Source organism: Mustela nigripes, chromosome 7, assembly GCF_022355385.1.
Source record: "Mustela nigripes isolate SB6536 chromosome 7, MUSNIG.SB6536, whole genome shotgun sequence".
Classification (NCBI taxonomy): domain Eukaryota; kingdom Metazoa; phylum Chordata; class Mammalia; order Carnivora; family Mustelidae; genus Mustela; species Mustela nigripes.
In genome coordinates this window covers 31,583,357-31,603,542 of record NC_081563.1, presented here as the reverse complement: position 1 = coordinate 31,603,542, position 20,186 = coordinate 31,583,357, and the positions used below count along the sequence as shown (strand labels likewise).

Below are 20,186 nucleotides of genomic sequence, written 5' to 3'. Positions count from 1 at the left end.
AAAAGATTCTGCTCCTGTGAAATTTGTTCAGTATTTTATAATTTTTATTGCTATTGTGAATGGCATTTTCCTATTCCCGCTTCTAGCTGGCTTTTGTATTCTCTATTTTTTTTTCATATTTGTTTTACATTTAACGACCTTAATAGATTCCTTTACGGATTATGAAAGATTTCTAAATGAGTATTTCTTGGGGTACCTGTGGCCCAGTCAATTAATTGTCCAACTCTTGATCCCAGCTGAGGTCTTAACTCAGGGTTGTGAGTTCAAACCCAGTGTGGAGCCCACTTAAAAAATAAAATAAATAAATAAATGAGTATTTCTTGAGCTTTCTAGGTAATTTTTTTTAAATTTTTTTTAAAGATTTCATTTTATTTATTTGACAGAGAGAGATCACAAGCAGGCAGAGAGGCAGAGAGAGAGAGGAGGAAGCAGGCTCCCTGCTGAGCAGAGAGCCGGATGCGGGACTCGATCCCAGGACCCTGAGATCATGACCTGAGCCGAAGGCAGCAGCTTAACCCACTGAGCCACCCAGGCGCCCCTCTAGGTAATTTTTTTAAGTTTTTTTTTTTTTTAGTAATCTCTACACCCAACTTAGGGTTCAAACCCATGACCCCAAGATTAAGAGTCACACACTCTACAGACTGAGCCAGCCAGGTGCCCCCTTGGGGTGATTTTTATCCTTATTTTCAAATATTTATACTGGTTATTTCACTGTCCTATCTTATTGTATTTCTTAGAGCTTCCAGAATAATGTTTACTAATAATGGTGATGGTGGACATCATTATCCATTTTCATGTAAATGGCTTTAAAGTCATTTAGAATGATCATTTAAATTATCATTTAAAATGATAGCATTTTAGAATGCTATCTTTGGTAAATAATCTCTATCATATTTAAGTAATTTCTTTTTAGTTCTATTTTACTAAAATTTCTTATTAGGAATGGATATTGTATTTTATTAGTCCTCTCAATAGCCATTGATAGAATTCTTTTTATCCCTTTAATTTATTATTTTCTGCTTTCCTGATGTTGAATCATACTTACAGTCCTAGGATATATCTCTTTTGATACACTGCTAGGTTCTATTTGTTAATATTTAGACATTTCACAGCTATATTCACGAGTGACTTTGATCTGTGGAATGTTTATTGTTTTTTTGTCATTAAGGTTATGCTAGCTTCTTAAACTGAATTAGAGAGTTTTCAATCTTTTCTTATAATTTAGAAAAATTTCATTTAAATTGGAATTACCTGTTGTTTAAAAGATACTAGAGCATAGCTATGAAATCATCTGGACCTTTCTTTAAAAGGTAGACAGATCTTTAAACTCTCTTCAATTTTTTCAAAGGTAATTGATCTACTCAATTTTTTCTGCTTAATTCTTTAATTTGTGTTTTTTTAATAAAGATTTTATTTATTTATTTGTCAGAGACAGAGGGAGAGAGAGCAAGCGAGCACAGGCAGACAAAGAGGCAGGCAGAGGCAGAGGGAGAAGCAGGCTCCCTGCCGAGCAAGGAGCCCGATGTGGGACTCAATCCCAGGACCCTGGGATCATGACCTGAGCCGAAGGCAGCTGCTTAACCAACTGAGCCACCCAGGCATCCCTAATTTTTTTTTTTAAAGATTTTATTTATTTATTTGACAGAGAGAAATCACAAGTAGATGGAGAGGCAGGTAGAGAGAGAGGAAGGGAAGCAGGCTCCCTGCTGAGCAGAAAGCCCGATGCGGGACTCGATCCCAGGACCCTGAGATCATGACCTGAGCCGAAGGCAACGGCTTAACCCACTGAGCCACCCAGGCGCCCCCCAGGCATCCCTAATTTATGTTTTCCTAGGAAGCTATGTATTTCCTTAAATTTGTCAACAGATCTGTTGATAGAGCTTAAGCATCTTTCTGTGTGCTATATAAAAAATGGTGGAGGGTGCCTGAGTGGCTCAATCAGTTAAGTGGTTAAGAATCTGCCTTCAGTTCTCTCAAGGTCCTGGGATTGAGCCATGCATCAGGCTGCCAGCTCAGCGGGGAGCCTGCTTCTCCCTCTGCTGCTCCCCCTGCTTGTGCTCTATCACTCTCTCTGTCAAATAAATAAATAAAATCTTTAAAAAAGAAGAAGAAAAAGAATGGTGGAGAGAGAAATAACATTTATTAAACAGCTACTATGTGCCAAGCACTATAACTTCATATTTATTTATATTGTCACATTTCGTTAAATCCTCATATTTGTCCTGTTGAGCATGTATCATTGTCTTGTTTTATAGATAAAAATATTGAGGGTTGTCATTAAGGTTATGCTAGCTTGAGGTAATAATATACCCAGGATCAAGGATAAAAAAATGGCAGAGGGAGCCGGAGTTGGAACTCAGGTCTCTGATTTCAGAATGGGTGCTTTTATTACTCGTGTCTTTCTCCAAATCATTATGTAATTGCTATATTTAGTTACCGAAAAATAGTTGTTTGAGGAAATGTGTCCATTTTCTTTCCTTCCTACAATTATTGAACATTAGGGTAGTTTTCTGGTTTTCACTATAATAAATAAATATTAAAAGGAATATAGCAAAATTTTTTTTCATATTTAAGGACACTTTTTCTTAGGCAAGGTTTCCAGAAGAGAATTACTAGTCCAAACACTGTGATCATATAAATGAGTAACATATATCGATCAAAAGGCACATTTTAAAGGGGAGAATAACAAGATTACATGGAAAAGTAGTATGATTTTTTTCTGGAAAAAGCCTTACTATCTTCTGACATTTCCTTTGAGATCTTACTTGCAATCCTTGCTTCATTTTCTGTGGGAATCCCTCAATCTCTGAGCCCATTCTCTAGCCGGCCCTTCATTGCCCTAGAATCTCTAACTAGCAGATGCTGTTGTGCTCACACCAGCTTAGTGTGGCTTCTATTCCTCCCCAATCTTCCTCCTGTCTTTCCTTCTCTACAATAGCAGGGCTAGCCTCTAAATACACCCATGTGGGCCCTGGCAGACCCTTGGAAAACATCGTGTATTAAGTTTTTAGGAAAAGCCTATTAGTTACTAAACCTTTCCTGATCATTATATAGAGCAATGGTTTTCAGTCTGTAGTCTTTGAAGCCATCCGGCTTTTTTGAACCTGCCTTGGGAATAGGGAAAAAGCCACCAAGCTCATGGGGTCTGGGGGCCCCCTGTCCATCCCCTTCAACCAGAGTCTCTCTGTTCTTGCCTGATTAACAAACTGTAAATTTAGGGGAAGGATTTGTTTTTAAAATCAGTTTTTGGGGTGCCTGGGTGGCTCAGTGGGTTAAAGCCTCTGCTTTCGGCTCAGGTCATGATCCCAGGGTCCTGGGATCAAGCCCTGCATCGGGCTCTCTGCTCAGTGCAGAGCCTGCTTCTCTCTCTCTCTCTCTGCCTGCCTCTCTGCCTACTTGTGTTCTCTGTCAAATAAATAAAGTCTTTAAAAAAATAAAAAATAAATAAAATCAGTTTCTGCTGCTGAAAGACAGAGGTTCTAAAATTATTGCACTAGAGAAATAGGAATTAAGCTAAGAAGTGATAGCCAGATAGCCAGATTCATATTTTTATGAAATTCATTCAAATAATAAAGTTAACAATACTAATAAAGTTAATGGAAGCCTAAAGAATATAAAAAAAAAATCTCCTGACCCTCCCCCAGACTGACCTAGAATGTATGCCACACACACACATACACGCAAAAGACCACAAAAACTTAGGATTGTCTATTACTTTCCAATTACCGCTATGACAAAAAAGGAAAGTTTGACACTTTGGGGAATTGAAATTAATTGAAAGCAGACTGGAGTTAATTTCCATTTCAGTGTCCTTTATTGAATGGGTCTTTAGTGCATATTTCTAATTTAGCAGAATGAGAACTTTTTATGTTGGGGGAGGGTGATGAGGAAATATTTTCCCCTGAAACTAAAGTTAATTCATCAGGACAAATCCTGCAAACATTTTCAGAGAGGAAAATCTATATAATCTTTGTGATGTAGAATGCTTTAAAAATTTTTGAAGAGGATTGTTTTTCTCTATAGCTTAGAAGAGACCTAGGTTTCAGGCAGTGACATATTTCATGACCTTGTTTGTACACATGCCATTGTCAATCATTGCAGCTGTGTGGGGGCCCTGTTGCCTTCCACCTTATATGGGAGGAAACTGAAAATCTCAACAATTATTGGCCCAAAGTTACTTCTGAAATAGCTCCAAGTAAGACCATTACTCTATTAGCCTTGATCTTTAAATAAACCATTTCATGCCATCGGATTTCAAAGCACTATAATACAAGGAACCAGTTTTACTGTATTTAAAAATGTGTTCCTTGCTATGTGGGCTCTGAGAGCCATTCAAACAAATAGGTTGAATGGATTGGTAAAAGGAGAAAAGCTCCAGCAAGTTCTTTAGACAGAGGATGGTTGAGAAAAAGAGAAAGAGTACAAAATAGAACCAAAAAGAGGGATGTAACCACCAATTCAGGTTATGAAACATTATTTTTAAAATTCTGTATGTCATCTGTTACCAATAATTTTTAAAGCCAGATGAAATGGACATTTTCTAGGAAAATGGATGGCTTCAAAAATTGTAAAGTCAACCACAACGAGTATCTAGAGAAGATACTTGAAAGGGGGGTGTCATATATCTCCCCCTCAAATAAGAAATAACCTAGGATGAAATCACAGGAAGTTTCCAAAAATAACAGTGACTGTATTATGTAATCTATACCAGGGAATAGTATATATGTAAATCACTAAATCTATCCCATGAGGTTCTGATACTGAATCTGCTCTAGGAAAGCCTAAATAAATAAAGGTACAAATAGAAATAAATATCAGAAAATATTAATAAAATATCAGAAAGCAAAAAATACAAGCCCTTGAGTTTGTTCTAGAGTATAAAAATGGCTGAATGCTTATAAATCTGCTAATATAATTCATAAATCAACATAAAGCAAGAAAACAAAGAGCATAGCATGACCCTTAGAAGCAAAATGATAAGGAGATAAAACAAATTTCACGATATAGAAGCATGGATGCAAGTGATTAAAATAAGGATGCCAAATGATAATGTAATTTTTTATACCTGCTTCTAAAAACATAGATAACCAAATCATTCTTGAATACATAGCAGTTTATGGTAGCAAAGGCAATACATTAAAGAACTAATATATAGGCCTCTGCCACCAGACATCCCCCAAAATAAGCAGTCTTATTTTGAAAATGGTCATCAGTCCTCAAGTCATCCTCTTAATTGACTTTTTCCCAAATATGGATGTTGCTAGAAACAGGGCAGCCCCTGCCACTGAACCAGGTCACAAGGCCATCATCACGTCCTTGGTTAACTGCCTGAATGCTGGTCCCCTCACCAGACTGTGAGCAACCTGGCAGCAGAGTGGGGTTTTATTCATCTCTGTGTCCTCAGCTCCTTGTGCCCTTCTGGGGCTTGTCATCAACAAATACTTGTGGAAGTGGAATGAATTCTCATCCAGGATGACAAGAGAAATAGGCCTTCCACCACATGATGCTTCATGTAAGCAAAAAAGAATTACTGGTAAATAGAGAAAGGGTTTAGCCTGGATGTGATTTTTGTTAGGGGAAAAAAAAAAAAAACCCATCAAGCAAAGTATTAGTAGCAGAACTATATCTCCTGGGCTCACAATTGGGCTTAAAAGTCCTGCCATCTCCTAACGAACAGTCCCACACTAAAACTAATTATAAATACTGCTCCACCCAAGAGCTCCCAAAGCCAGGGAGAAGGGGAGCAAAGAGTGGGCAGTTCCATAGCTCAAGGGCACATAGAGGTTCTTTACATAAGAATATGGAATAGCAGAGATCCTTTCACTTCCACCCTATGGGCACATTAATTTTGGGGTTTGTTTACCTAGTATCAGTCAAGATAGAGTAATTTGGTTGAGTTGCTGTATGTCAACATTAGTCAGGAAAAAACACCAGTGTGCTATCACACACATGACAAAACAACCCAATGGTCAGAGAGAATTATTTTAAAATTTAAATTAAAATTTAATTTATTGTGTCCTTTTAAGACATCAAAATGTATCAACAGTTTCAGATCCTGTTACTTCTGGGTCATTCTATTGACTGGCATATGTAAATGTGCCAGAAGCCAATTTTGTGAACCTCAATGCTATAGCACGGGTCTGTTAGGAAGATGTGCTCCCTCTCTTTTCTTATCCTGGTTCAACTCGCTTTAATTTCAACCTTTCAAATAGGCTCTTCCCTGGATTCATCTGAATCGAAGTTACGAGCCTCTCCAGGACCCTCTTCAGGAGTGGAGCACACAGTGTTGCCCCAGGGCAAAGTAAATGCCTACTTCAGAGGAAGATGAATGACTGTCACTGTATTTTCACCAGGCTGGTCCCCATGGGATGGGCAGGAAGACAGCAAAGGGCAAGAGAGTTTCCTGGGAGGACAGTGAAGGAAAGAGTCCAGAGCGGGCGCCTGGGTTGGCTCAGTGGGTTAAGCCGCTGCCTTCGGCTCAGGTCGTGATCTCAGGGTCCTGGGATCGAGTCCCGCATCGGGCTCTCTGCTCGGCAGGGAGCCTGCTTCCCTCTCTCTCTCTCTGCCTGCCTCTCCATCTACTTGTGATTTCTCTCTGTCAAATAAATAAATAAAATCTTTAAAAAAAAAAAAAAAAAAGAGTCCAGAGCTCCAGCCCTAGGGACAACCCTAATTAGCAGAGGGGTCTGTCCACGTGGCAGACCTTAACTAGTCCTCAGGAAGCGTGCCTCCTGCTGAGGCCGAGGCAGCAGCAGGCCACACTGGAGCTGGATCATGTGGCTGAGTTAGTAGTACCTTGTGAAATAGAGCATCAGTCACCAAAGCCTTTTTTAGGTGAGAGGGGAAACCAGGTTACTGCTGCCTCTCCTGAGAGATGTTTTTTCATAGTTCAGATAAAATGACATCCAATTTGGATCTGCCTTTGGCACTTGCAGAACTGCTAGAAAGGAGAATAGAGGAAAACCCAATCCTCAGAAGGACTGTAATTTCTCATTACCTCCCAGGCATTGGAAGTTACAAACACTGTGAATCTATAACCTGTTAGAAGAATAGCTCCCCAGCTTATGCACTGTTGACAGGGGTCAGTGATGGTCTTGGGCCTCTAAAAAGTGACAATAATTCTCCCTGCAAAACTGGTCTACCCAGAGGCTGTATACATTTCTACCTGAGGATCTCAGTCCCTATAGGTGCCCTGCGTTAAAGCCCTTTGCACTCTGCCAACCCAGAACCCACTCACACTTTAAAGGGTAGTTGATGTGTCATACCCTTCATAAGCCTGCCTTGGTCATTCTCCTCACTAAGGCAAGGGTCATCTTATAACCTATTATTACTAGAGTTCAACAACACATTAGCCTAGATAGAAGAAATAGTCAACATTTTTATTCATCAGTGAAAAATGTAAATTCATCATGAGCTTGATTATTTCTTCTATAATTTCAGCTTATTTCATATATGGCCTTCCTGCACCTAATCAATGAGTAATGTCTTACCACTTCTTAACAATATGTGGTAAGTTTGGCACAGAGTGAAAGGTCTAGAAATATTTCATAAAGAGACTAGAACAAATCTGGGCTGGTTTTGCTAAGAAGCTATATTCCGATTCCTAAATCTTTCATTGCACTGTTTCAGTTTCCTTTTGGGAACAAGTTGGGACAGGAATAAGTAAAATGAAACACAGAAGTTCTTCATCCTCCTGCCTCCAAACTGAAATACAGCCCATTCCACGTTATTGGATAGCAATCCTAATCTTCAGAACCTTTAAAAATAGATCTGGAAACACACTGAACAATCTCACTTGAAACCTATTGTAGGGCTACTTAAACATCCTATAAGGAAATCAAACTTATATAGCTCATGCCCATTTCATCTTGTTCTGATGCCATTTCAAAATGGTTCCCTCACCGAAGGCAAGTCAGTCTAACAGGGGGGTGGAGGGGGCACACGTGCTGCATCACATTGTTTCCTGCCTCCAGTGCTGTGTACTTAGTGCTTTTCATAGACCATCCCTTCTGCTTTTCGATAATGCAATCTGAACCTTTTCACCAGGCACTCCACTATAGACTGATGTGAAAATGGTCCCCCCAAGTCAGAATGGTAGTACACCTGCTGACTGGCAAGGTCAGGGTGGGGTAGAGGGTGCGGAGGGGGGGGTGATGGGAGGAATACTGAACTGAGATCCAACCCTGACTTCTCACTCTGCAGGGCCAAGAGGAAACCACGTCCTCTCTCTGGGCTCCCGTTTTCTCATCTCTAGTTCAAGGAGGCTTTTAAAGTCCTTGGAACTCTAAAATGCTGAGACTAAAATCTGGCGGGGTGTCTCCAAATATTACTCAGCAACATGGGGCTAGAGCAAGTCATGGCCTCCCTTCCCCAACCCCCTCAGTCCCCTCAGCCTCCCATAATTGTTCTTTTGTTCCATCTAAAAGACCAAAAACAAAAAACAAAAAGGAAAATGAAACAAAAAACAAAAACCCCACTATACCCCCAACTGGAATTGTGCTAAGCCGTTCACAATTTCCTAACCCTTAATTCTTCTACTATGCAGTTTTAGCTGTTTTTTAGGACTTAGGTCTTCTGATCTTTTCTTTTCTGCTAAATGAGCATCTCTGGTTGTTCTAGTTCTCTCTAGTGAATATTTTCACTTGACTCTTCCATGGTCACCTGAAGCTCAATCTGTTTAAATCCCAGTGGTCACCGTTAGCTTATCCAGGCTCCCCCTTGGGAGGTCCCTAGCTCTGTCTCTGGCACTACCCTTGACCCCAGCTCAAGACCTCCGAATGAGCTTCCTCTCCTCCAATCCAGCAGTGCAACCCTTCTGGGTCTTTGTCAGATTTCTTAAATTTTCTCCTTCCCTTTTCATTCCCTTTGCTTCAACCCTGACTGCTGTGTGCCTAAACATCTGGAGGAGCTTCCTAAGGAGTTTATTCAACACTCTGCACTGTTACTAGAGTATTTTCCTTTATTTGTTTGACAGAGAGAGAGAGAGAGAGAGAGCACAGCAAGAGGAGTGGCAGGCAGAGGGAGAGGGAGATGCAATTTCAAAAATAGGATGATCTGCATTGGCTTAGCCCTATATGTGTGTGTATGTGTGTGTGTGTGTGTGTGTGTGTACATATATATGTGTGTGTATACACATATACACACATACACATATATATGTAAAACAATCATACACATATAATCACATATATATGATTTGAATGTTTTGGATTTAGAAGCAAAGTGAATCCTTTTCATCCTTAGCCCACTTTGGAATGCACCTTAGCAATGTCACTGCCTGGGGTTTGCCTACTTTTCTTTCAACATCCCCAGGACCTGCCTTTAGCCCGCAGTGTCCGCCATCTGTCAGCCTGGGGACCCATGCCTCTGGCCTGCTCCAGAACAAATCACATGATAGGCAGTGAATGAACTAGTGGATGCAAGATGCATCTAGGGGGAGAAAAAAAAAAAAAAAAGACCTACCCCTTTGAAAGGAGTATTTCCAGTCTAGTCAATGATTCTTCACCTCCTTCCCACACATTTTTTAGGTTCTGTCCTGTCTCTAGGCTGTGTTTGTGGAGCTGAAGAGAAAAGTACTCAACATCGGGATGCAAAATTCACACGCCAAACAAATCCCTGCTTGGTAAATTCCTGTACATTCAACTGTCAAAGCTCTTTGAACTGATTGTTAATGGGCATAATTCCCATTGACAAAAGTGAAAAAAGTAAGTAGATGCAGTACATTTGAAAGTCATTAAAATGTTAGGATGTTTAGAATCATAGAAGTGAGGTAAACAATCATAATCTTGTTTGTAAAAATATTGGGACCTGAAGGATGGGACAGGGCAAAGCTAGGTTGAAACCCAAACTCTCACACACCTCCACTGGGGCCTATTTCATTCCTATCACCTGACAACTTCCGGGTCTTCTCAAATTTACAGTATTTACATAATCATACATTAAGGACACACACAAAAAAAATCCAAGGCTTTTGGTTGCTGCTTAAATGTCACGTTATTAGAAAGGCCTTCTGTGCCACATGTGTAAGAGCAGGACCCAGCCTCCACTGCCCGCCTGCCTTCCACTGCTCTCTTCTTCTCCCTCGCATTTACCAGCAAATGACAATAACCATCTTTTTCTTTGTTCCCCCGCCATCTTGGCCCGCCGTCTCCACTTCGTGAGGGCAGGGGCATTTCTATTCACTCTGCGGTCCCTGAGGTTTAACACAAGATCTAGCTCAGAAAAGGTTTGAATAAATAGGTGTTGAATAAATGAATGAACCAATATTGTAGTTCGGAGAGACCAAGCCAAACCCGACCAGCAGGACTTGCAGTACAAACTAAAGATGAAGCATATAGTGGTGAAGAAAATCAGAACTGAAGGACTACATGGAGATCAGCCAGCCAAACCCTGTTGCTTCATGAATAAAGAAAATGAGGTCGAGAGGTGGAGTGACTGGACTAAGTCCTGAGCTCCTGTTTGGAACTGGAATATTAAAATGGCTTGCTCAGAGGCCCCGGTTACCCCTGCGGGAGCCAGACTCTGGAGCTCACATGGGCAGCTGCAGCCTCGGTCCAGCTGTGGGCTGGGGGAGCCTGCTTGACACTCTCAGGGCTGAAAACAGGGTTAGAGCTGGATGACGGAGCCGTGCGGGCACCCATCTATCAGAGGCACTGCAAGAGCCCTGGAAATGGGAGAGCGAGAAAACTGTATTTGTCAGGACTTCTCTCAAGGAAAGTATCTTGTGTGATTGAAAGGAATGCTTCGATAGATAAACATGGTGAGGGTATGTGGGTGAGTGGGTGTGTTTGGGGGTGGGGATGATGGGCCATCCTAGGTGCGGTCTTCTTTTTTTTAGATTAGAATTAGGCTTCATGCTCAACGTGGGGCTTGAACTCATGACCCTGAGATTCACAGTCCCATGTTCTCCCCACTGAGCTAGCCAGGCGCCCCCACAAGTACAGTCTTGAAGTCACCAAAAAGCCTTCTAAGAAAGGTGAGTCGGGTTTCCTTATAAAATGCTTGTTTTGCTGAGTGCTGTGGTATGAGGCAGGAGCCAAACTGCCTGAATCTGGGCTGGGTGGCCTAGTACTGCCCTGCAGGGCTCCTTTCTCACTCTTCCTCCCTGAGGGGTTCTGCTTGTCCTTGACTCAAATGTTCAATATTGACAGCAAATCCATTTGAATGAGTGTCAGATTTGCAAGTTGCCTCGGGTCTCTTGAACCTTAATTTTATATACCAGGAGCCCCTTCTCACCAACTCCTCGGCTCTGCTAATCACAATCTCATCCTATCCTTTCAGGAATTCTTCTCCGGAACCTTGGAGTGGCTGCCTGGGCAAGGCTCCTGGCCTGTCCCTGGGCTGGCTAATGTTGCTACTTGTAACATCTAACACCAGAACCAGTTGAACTTACTTGATTTGTTTCTCTATTTCATAATATTTCAAATAAACCTTTATAGTAGTTAGTATGTGTGATACAGATGTATAGATGATCACAGTTCATACATTTCATTGAACACATGGCCTCTGTACCTTTGTTCCTCCTCAAGTATCAGTTCAAGCATTTCCCTATGAAGCTAACCCTGGTCCTCCAACTCATCTTTAGTCAACCCCTCTCTTCTACTGTATTCTCAGATCATACTATGAGTATCTCTCCCTGCTGAGAGTGATCGGCTGTGGTCCCCACTTCTGACTGCCATGCAAAACTGTCCATTCCACTAGGGCAGGAACCATTTCTTATTCATAGCCATAGTGCCTGGGCATCTGGCTCTTACCAAACCAGAGTGCTGGACTTTAAACCTCAGGATAAAGACAGATCATCTCCCTATATGGCAATTTTACTTAATAATAAGCAACATCAAAATTATTATATATTCTTAAATGCTGAGATATCTTATAAAGGGGCATGCAAAATTAGTTTAGCTTTTAAAAGACAAGTACATTTATATTATTTGTTCACATTCATCTGAGGTCATTTGAGAATTTTTTGTGATGAGTACTCAACACAAGTTTGAGTTTAATTTGATTCAGTTCCAGATGATGTGGATGGTTAATGATTTTCTTTTCCAAAAGCAGACAATAATAGGTAAAAGGGTAAAAACTCTCAGTTATAAGATGAATAAGGTCTGAGGGTCTAATGTATAACATAGTGACTATAGTTAATATTACCATATAATTGAAAATTTCTAAGAGAGCAGAACTTAATGTTCTTACAAAAAAAAAAAAAGGTAAATATGTGAGGTGCTGGATGTTTTAATTAACTCAGTGGGAGAGATCCTTTCACAGCATTTATACATAACAGATCAGCTGGTTAAATACACTACAGTTTTACAATTTTAACTTCATTCATAGTAATAGCAAGGAGATGCATTTTTGTTTTAAGTTAATAAGCTCAAAAAGGCAAGCTGGAAAAATCTATACTATTTCACCTAAAAATATAAATTTTATTTTAACAAAAATTTACTATCTAAACATGGGAGAAATCTTTTGTAGCAACTACTACTCTTTGGCAAAGATCAAATGCCTCTTTGTATTTGAAAAGATTTTTATGATACATCATACAAAACTGCATATTCAATATATGGATAAGCTTGGTCTTCAAACTCCTACAGTGTCGGATAAGTAAAATTTTAAATGAATAATAAATATTTATCAAGTAAATACCCTTGAGATGTTATAGTCTTGCCTCAATTATGAAGTCATTGCCAAGTAGTAGGAGGCGAAACAAAATTGGATATTTTGCTAGGTATATTAGGTTAAGACCCAAAAAGAAATGAACCAGATATGGCATTATTTGTAAGCCCTGCTCTAAATTGCATTACTTTGCAACCTGAATTACAAAAATAATTATAAAAGGAATACATATACTCAGTGTAGAAATATTGAGAAACTGGCCGATTTTACCATCTTTCTCTTTTCTACTCTTTGCAGGTGGAAAAGTTGATGGGAAAACAAGCCAGCCTTCAGGAGTTACTGGAGCGCAGCAGAAGGCATGGGGGTGTGCAGACCAGGAGTGAGTGATATGCCCTGACAGACACTAATTTGATTGTGCCTGGGACTCACTGCAGTGAGGGGGCAGACATACTGCCCAAATTTTGAGTTTTATCTTACACACACAGTCTCCAAACTTCATGCTCCTAATTTCCTTTGCAAAAGGAATAACCTTGCAATGAATTCCATCCCGTTTTTAGCAACGTATCTTTTTAATAGCATATTGTTTCATCACTGATCCTCCAGCAAGTCTGAATCACATGGTCTTATCTCCTTTTTCGATCTCATCCTGCCATCTAAATTATTATTCCCATGATCATTTATTCAGTCATGCATTATTTATAGTTCTCTTACCTACCTGTGAAAATCTTAATCAGAGTCCTTCAGTGACTCCTAAAGATCAAATGTCCTAACACAGCAGACCTCTGCTTTCTGATCTGGCCTCTCCCCAGCTCTCCAAACTTCTCTTCGGTTACGCCCCTATCACAAAGAGAGTACTGTGGATTCCTGTCTTTTCTAGCCTCTGGTTTTAGAGAGTTGTTCCTCAGTAGACATCCTTCACTTACCCTGTGCTAGCTCGCAAGCTCCTTGTGTCCTTCAAGAGCCTGGGCAGGTATCACTCGTCCCTGTCTTTCTTGACATGTCTTGCTAAAAGTAAACGCTTGCTTTTTTGTGCTGCCATAGCATCCTGCCCACACTTTTATTATAGTATTTATGTTAAATTATTAATTAAGACTCTTACTTCTACCAGAGGGAGGGGCCCACATACTCTCAAGGTGTCCATGAATCACCTAAATTATAGGCAAAATCTTATGTAGGTTCATTTTCTGCTGGGGAGAAGATTCAGAGCTCACAACAGACTCACACCAGAGTCCATATTTACCCTCAAAACCAAATTAAGAACCTCTGTACTAGACCCTGAGTCCTAGGAAACACAAAGTCAGTTCTATACTCTGAATCTCTACAAGTAGATGCCTAATGTTAGCTGAATGAACATTTCAGTTATTATTTAGACTATATATTTATATTAGTAGATATAGAATAAATTCAACTTCCTCTATTCATTGTTGTTTTTAAGTAAGTAGGAAAGTATGATACAGTAAAAAGTACCCTGTCAAAAGGAAAGATATGGAAACATTTATGCCAAACTACTAACAGTGGCTATTCTTGGAAAGAAGGATGGGGTAGGGGTAGCATGGGCTTTCAAACTTTTCTTACACCCTTGTGTCTTTTTTTTTTTTTTTTAAGATTTATTTACTTATTTGAGAGAGAGAGAGAGAGTGCACACAAATGGGGGGAGGGGCAGAAGGAGAGGGAGAGAGAGAATCCTTAATCCTTGCTGAGGTAGAACCCAACACGGGGCTCGGGGCTTGATCCCAGAACACTGAGGTCATAACCCAAGCTGAAATCAAGAGTTGGCTGCTTAACCGACTGAGCCACCCAGGCAGCCCCTTTACTCTTCTGTCTTGATCAAGTTTGTTTGTTTCACTTCGTGTGCTTTTTAATTTTGAGACTTAAAAACAGTGTTTTAAACCATAGGACTTTCTTCTTAAGTTCATGAGACATCTAGCTTCAAATTGCAGATCTGATACTTATTTAGTTTTGTGCCCCTGGGAATGTTATTTATACTTTATAAGCCTACATTTCCTCATCTGTAAAATGAGGATAATGCTTACATAGTCCACTTAGTTATCACTCCACAAAGCCCAGCATGAAGTAGGGACTCAGTAAATATTAGTGGAATGCAAATTTTGTTGTCCTTAAGGTTTTGTTTGTTTTGTTTGCAATCCAAAATAGAAGTCAGTGAAATATAGTTCATTATTATCTCAATACTGTAAACATTCATTCATTCAGTAAAAGTCTGACATGTCTGGCTAGTTTATAAGGTGGCTGTTAGCTCTGATTGCTAACTAATAAGGAATCCCATGATATATTTGCTTGTTTTCAAACATAGAAGGGTTGGGGCACCTGGGTGGCTCAGTCAGTTAAGCATCTGCCTTTGGCTCAGGTCATGATCCCAGGGTCTCTGCTCAGCGGGGAGTCTGCTTCTCCCTCTTTCCTCTGCCCCCCAAACACCTGTGCTTGTGCACACTCTCTCAAATAAATAAAATCTTAAAATATATATATGTAAATAAATAAACAGAAGCATTACAAGAATCGTAAGCAATTTATAAATGAAGTGCAAATACTGGTTTAAACTAAGTACACTGGTTTAAACTAAGCTCTCAGTTCACCTGTGTAGTCACTAGAAAGAAGTTCTTTGCTATTTTCACTCACCTTGTGGCCGGTCTCCACCGGTAGACATCACATCATGTTTTATGAAGTCTTTCTGATTTTTCTAGAGGTTCTACAAGAAATAAAAATGCCATTGATAATGATAGGTACCTTGTAATTTATACCATCCTTTGCTTTAATAATTTTATAATGAAAGGTTTTCATTAAAAAAAAGAAAAAAAAAAGAAAATTGGCATATATAAAAAAAAATTGGGTGCAGGTTTTGTTTTGTTTTCTACCTTTAATTTTGCAATAATTATAGATTCATATGCGTTGTAAGAATTAATACAAAGAGATTCTGTGTATTCCTTAGCCAATGTTAGCACCTTGTGAAATTATTGGATAATATCACAACTGAGATATTGACATTGAGAGCAATAAGATTAAAACATCTGCATCACCACAAAAAAAAAAAAAAAAAAGAAAGGTTTTCATTGTATATTCAAGAGATTGCTGTTAAAAAATTTCTAATCAACAAGAGTTGATTAGACTCTAAACAAGAAAGTAAAATTTCTTGTTTCCTTTAGTCTTTGCATTTTCAAGTTACTTGGTGTTGAGTAGGCATGTTCACCTCGGTATTTATATCTTTGGGCATTTATATCCAACAGCTCTGGACTAATAAAAACTAATTCCTATGTATTTAAAATCAGCTAGAGTACACTGACATTCAAAGTAAGCAATTCATCTGACCCTAAAATAATGAAAGCCACAAATATATTTTCCTGAATATCCCACATTAAATGAAGTCACCTACTTCAAGTGACAAGTGAAATAGGTTCGTAATGGGTTTTTCTGTAGGGGCTAATTGAGGTGATCCACAGCCAAAATTAAGTAGAAATCCATTTGGAAAATACCCCATGAGTATATGGGGGGTTTGTTTTATTTTGTTTTGTTTTGTTTGAGTAATATAGCAGGTTTCAATGAGCTTTATGTTTTATTTTTCATTATTTCATTATCTGAAGCTTCTTGGGCAGTTTGACAAAGTCACGGAATCTTTCTGGGCACCCGTTTCTTGATCTGCACAGTTGGCACAAATAATAATAAACATGCAGAAGTGGGGCTTACGGGAGATGAAGGCTGGGGGGGGGGGGGGCAGAAGCTAGAACGTGGGCAGTAGGGGTATCAACAAATTACTGAGTCGCCTTCAGCATTATGTCAAATTCCCCTCCTTTATCCTAAGAGAATCTATGCTTATTCCCAGCTTGGCTTGTCTTTTTTCCCTCTGAACTTTACAGAAAATTTTTCTTAAAATGTTCCTTCTTTTGCCTAACACTGCTCTTTGTCCTGAAGGAATCTAAGAGGCAGTGCTCTGTCAGATGCTGCTCGTTGTCCCTCATTTTTTAGTAACCCAGTTTATAAGCCACATTCTCCCTTTTCCTTCACAGCTAGGTGTAACCACAAGACTAGATCCTACCCCTGAGGAAAAGTAGAAATATGAGTGATCTCTGGGAAGTTTCAAAAGAGAACACACATCTTTTTCTTTCTATTCTTCCTTCCCACTGCTGGGACACAAATGAGATAAGTGGAGTCTGAGCAACCTTCTTGGACCAAGAGGGATACACTAAGGATGGCAGAAGAGCAGGACAGAAGGACCAGAGTCCTTCACACAAGGACCTGCTCTAACAGCTCTGGACTGCCTACCTGGGGCATTTTTTTTTTCCTTAAGATTTTATTTATTTGTTCGACACAGAGAGAGAGATCATAAGTAGGCAGAAAGGCAGGCAGAGAGAGAGGGAAGTAGGCAGAGAGCCTAACGTGGGGCCTGATCCCAGGACCCTGGGATCATGATCGAGCCGAAGACAGAGGCTTTAATCCACTGAGCCACCCAGGCGTCCCTCCTTTTTTTTTTTTTTAAATAGGCTCCTTGGCTAGTGTGAACCTTGAACTCACAATTCTGAGATCAAGAGTCACATGCTCTACTGACTGAGCATCTTTTCTTTCTTTCTTTCTTTTTTTTTTTTTAACATAAGAGAGAAACTTTTAGCTTGTTTAAGCCACTGTTATTTTGTTTTTCCACTAGTCCTCTAGGTCCTCTAGGAAAATGTCTAGAACCAAGAAGCATTCTTAATTCTTGAAAGTTTTCTCTCCTCTGAGCCGGTGTGTCCCTTTTACTTAGTAACAAAATTCTCCACTCTTCAGAAGCCTCTAGAATGTCACTTCAATCCTTGTCTTTACCTTTCCCCCTCCCAACACCTATATTTTGGACATTATACACTCATTTGAGCTCTGTAGATAAGAACTTGGAAAATAGAGCCCTTCTACCAGGAAAGAAAGAAGTAAGTTTTGCTAAAATTAAGTTTTCAGCTTTTTTGTGGATTAAAGGGAAAACAGTTCATTTCAATTGAACAATCATTTATTAAGCACATACCATGTAAAAAGTACTGTGCCAGGTGTTGGGAGAAATATAAAGATGAGATTTTTCCTCCTTCAAGAAGACACATGAGTAACTAACTGTAGCATGTGATGGATTGCAAAAAATGTAATCAGAAAAATATAAAGTTCCTAAAACTTTCAGAGGAAAAAAATATGAATTCCAGTTATGGGGGTTACAGAAAATTTCATGAAGAAGATAGAATTTGAGGGGCACCTGGGTGTCTCAGTTGGTTAAGTGTCTGATTTCAACTCAGGTCAGAATCTCAGGGTCCTGGGATCAAACCCTGCTCCGGGCTCCCAGCTCAGCAGGGAGCCTGCTTGTCCCTCTGCCCCTTCCCCAGCTCATGCTCACTCTCCCTTTCAAATAAATAAATGAAATCTCTTTTAAAAAAGAGAAGATAGGATTTGAACTGGGGTTTGAACAATATGTAGAAATGGTAAAAAGAGGCTTAGCAAATGAACAGCGGTAGAAAGTCACAAGGCGTAGGTGGACTGAGGGAGTCCAGGATTCTAAGGCTCATGAAGAGTGGAGTAGGAGGAAAAGCTAGACTGACTGACTGGGGACAGACACCCAGGCTGTGAATGAATATCTTCTTGGGGGCCTGCTCTGCAGAGGGGAGAATAAGAAGACACTGAAAGTTCTACTAAACAAGAGAAGAGTCAGATCACATGTCTTCAGTAAGAAGATGACTCTTATAGGCGCCCCTGCAAAGGGAAGCCCCCTGCAGAGAGGCCAGTGAGTGGGCACTTTCAGTAACCCAAGGACAAGGCAGTGACAGTCTGAATTAGGGAAGCAACTACTGGAAAGGATAGAAGACACAGATAGAAGCAACGTCTCAGAGGTTATTGCTTGAGCTAAATGTATACTTTGCCCAGGAAAAGGATTTGGATTGTAATTCTCAGATTCAGAAGTGAAGAATATAGCCCTTAAGGAATTTCTAAAATTACACTTATTTGAACTGGCAAAACTAAAAGGAGGGTGACTATGCTGTGAACTTACCGGCTCTACAGTTCTAGCAGAGCCTTAACTTTTTTTAATCCTCAGATGTCAGCTGGGAGTGCACAGAATAACCGGCTGATGGGGAAAGAGTAGTGAAAAGTATCTTAGTGGGGCTTCTGGGGGTACAGTCAGTTAAGCAACTGACTCTTGGTTTCGGTCATGATCTTGGGGTCATTAGATCCAGCCCCAAGTGCAGCTCTGCGCTCAGTGAGAAGTCTGCTTGAGATTCTCTTTCCCTCTCCTTCTGCCCCTCCTGCATATTCTCTCTCTCTCTCACACACACACTTCTAAAATAAATAAATCTTAAAAAAAGAATGAAAGAAAAATATCTTAGCAAAGAAATGCAACCATCCCTTCTTTCCCATGGTTCATCCTCTGCCCAGGTAGGCCAATAAATAGCAGGTGTCAGGGCACCTGACGTAAGGTTCTGGCGCTTCTCCCCATTTATCCCTTTACCACCCTTATGCACCATCTCTACCCATCCCACCCACCCTCATACTCCGGAAGCAATCCAGGGAAAATTTAAGAGAAGGAGGAAGCTTTCCAGAGAGCATAAGAATTTTCTATTATGTGTCTCTTCATTGCTCACTAAAATCATGCCAGCATGGCCTGAGGAGAAATGGAAAGAGCTGGCACAGACCCATATAAGGTCATTGTATTCTCAAATAGCTTTGAGATCAGTAACCCTTGTCCAAAAAAATCTTAAAAAGCTACTTCCTCATTCCCAGGAGATAAATTCTAGAGCTTTCCTCAAATGAAAAAAAATTGAGCATGCCACTTTCTCTTTTTATTTTTCTATTTTAGGACGATTTAAATGGGTGTTAATACCTACTAAGCTCTTTTCTCAAAAAGGGCAGGAGCAGATAACAAAATAATCAGAAGAGTATCCTTTGTAAAGTTTAGCAATCTACGGTTTAGTTCATCTTATTTGGGGCACCGGAAAGCACCTTACAAATAAAGTAATGAGGATTTTTTTCTTCCACGATTCCCAAGGTGATTTTTGGCACTCTTGGAAGCACAGATGATTAATCAAGTCACTGGGGACAAGCGGCAGTAATGTGATTGTCAAACTAGAGATATTGATCCAACTGTGCTTCATTCTCATGTAATGTGTGTGTGTGTGTGTGTTGGGAGATGGTCAGTGGGAGAATCGGTACTTTCAACATTGTCCCTGAGAGAAGATTAGCAGGAATTATTAAATATTCTTATATTTCTTAAAAATTCAAAACCTGAGAAAAATATTGAGGAACTCATACTCCAGTCCCTAAACTCAAAATCAGAAGGTTCTTAACCTGGGGGCATAGATTAAAATTCAGACCATCTGTAAATCACCTGGCATTGATTGATTTTACAATTTTTTTTTCCCCCAGATAGGAGGGAAGAAAGGAAGACTTTGTGCTTGCCTCTTGTTTGGAGTTTACTGCTACGTTGATATTCTCTCTTATATACAGAGAAAGAGGAAAAGGAAGGAGGAAGAATAAAGAGAAACCAGGAGTCTCATCAGTTCTGTCCCAAATCAAATCAACCAAATTATATGAAATTTGTACAAGGTATTTATCTGTTAACTTTT

General features: G+C 39.9%; 1 protein-coding gene across 15 annotated transcripts in view; it reads right to left on the bottom strand.

The window, feature by feature from the left end:
- Positions 1 to 20,186, bottom strand: part of ARHGEF33 (Rho guanine nucleotide exchange factor 33) — a 121,670-nt gene that overhangs the window by 100,358 nt on the left and 1,126 nt on the right. For all 15 annotated transcript variants that reach the window (XR_009405289.1, XM_059405497.1, XM_059405494.1 and 12 more), the window contains exon 2: positions 15,247 to 15,316. The gene's annotated coding sequence lies outside the window, so the exon portion shown is untranslated. The remainder of the gene's footprint in view (positions 1 to 15,246; positions 15,317 to 20,186) is intronic.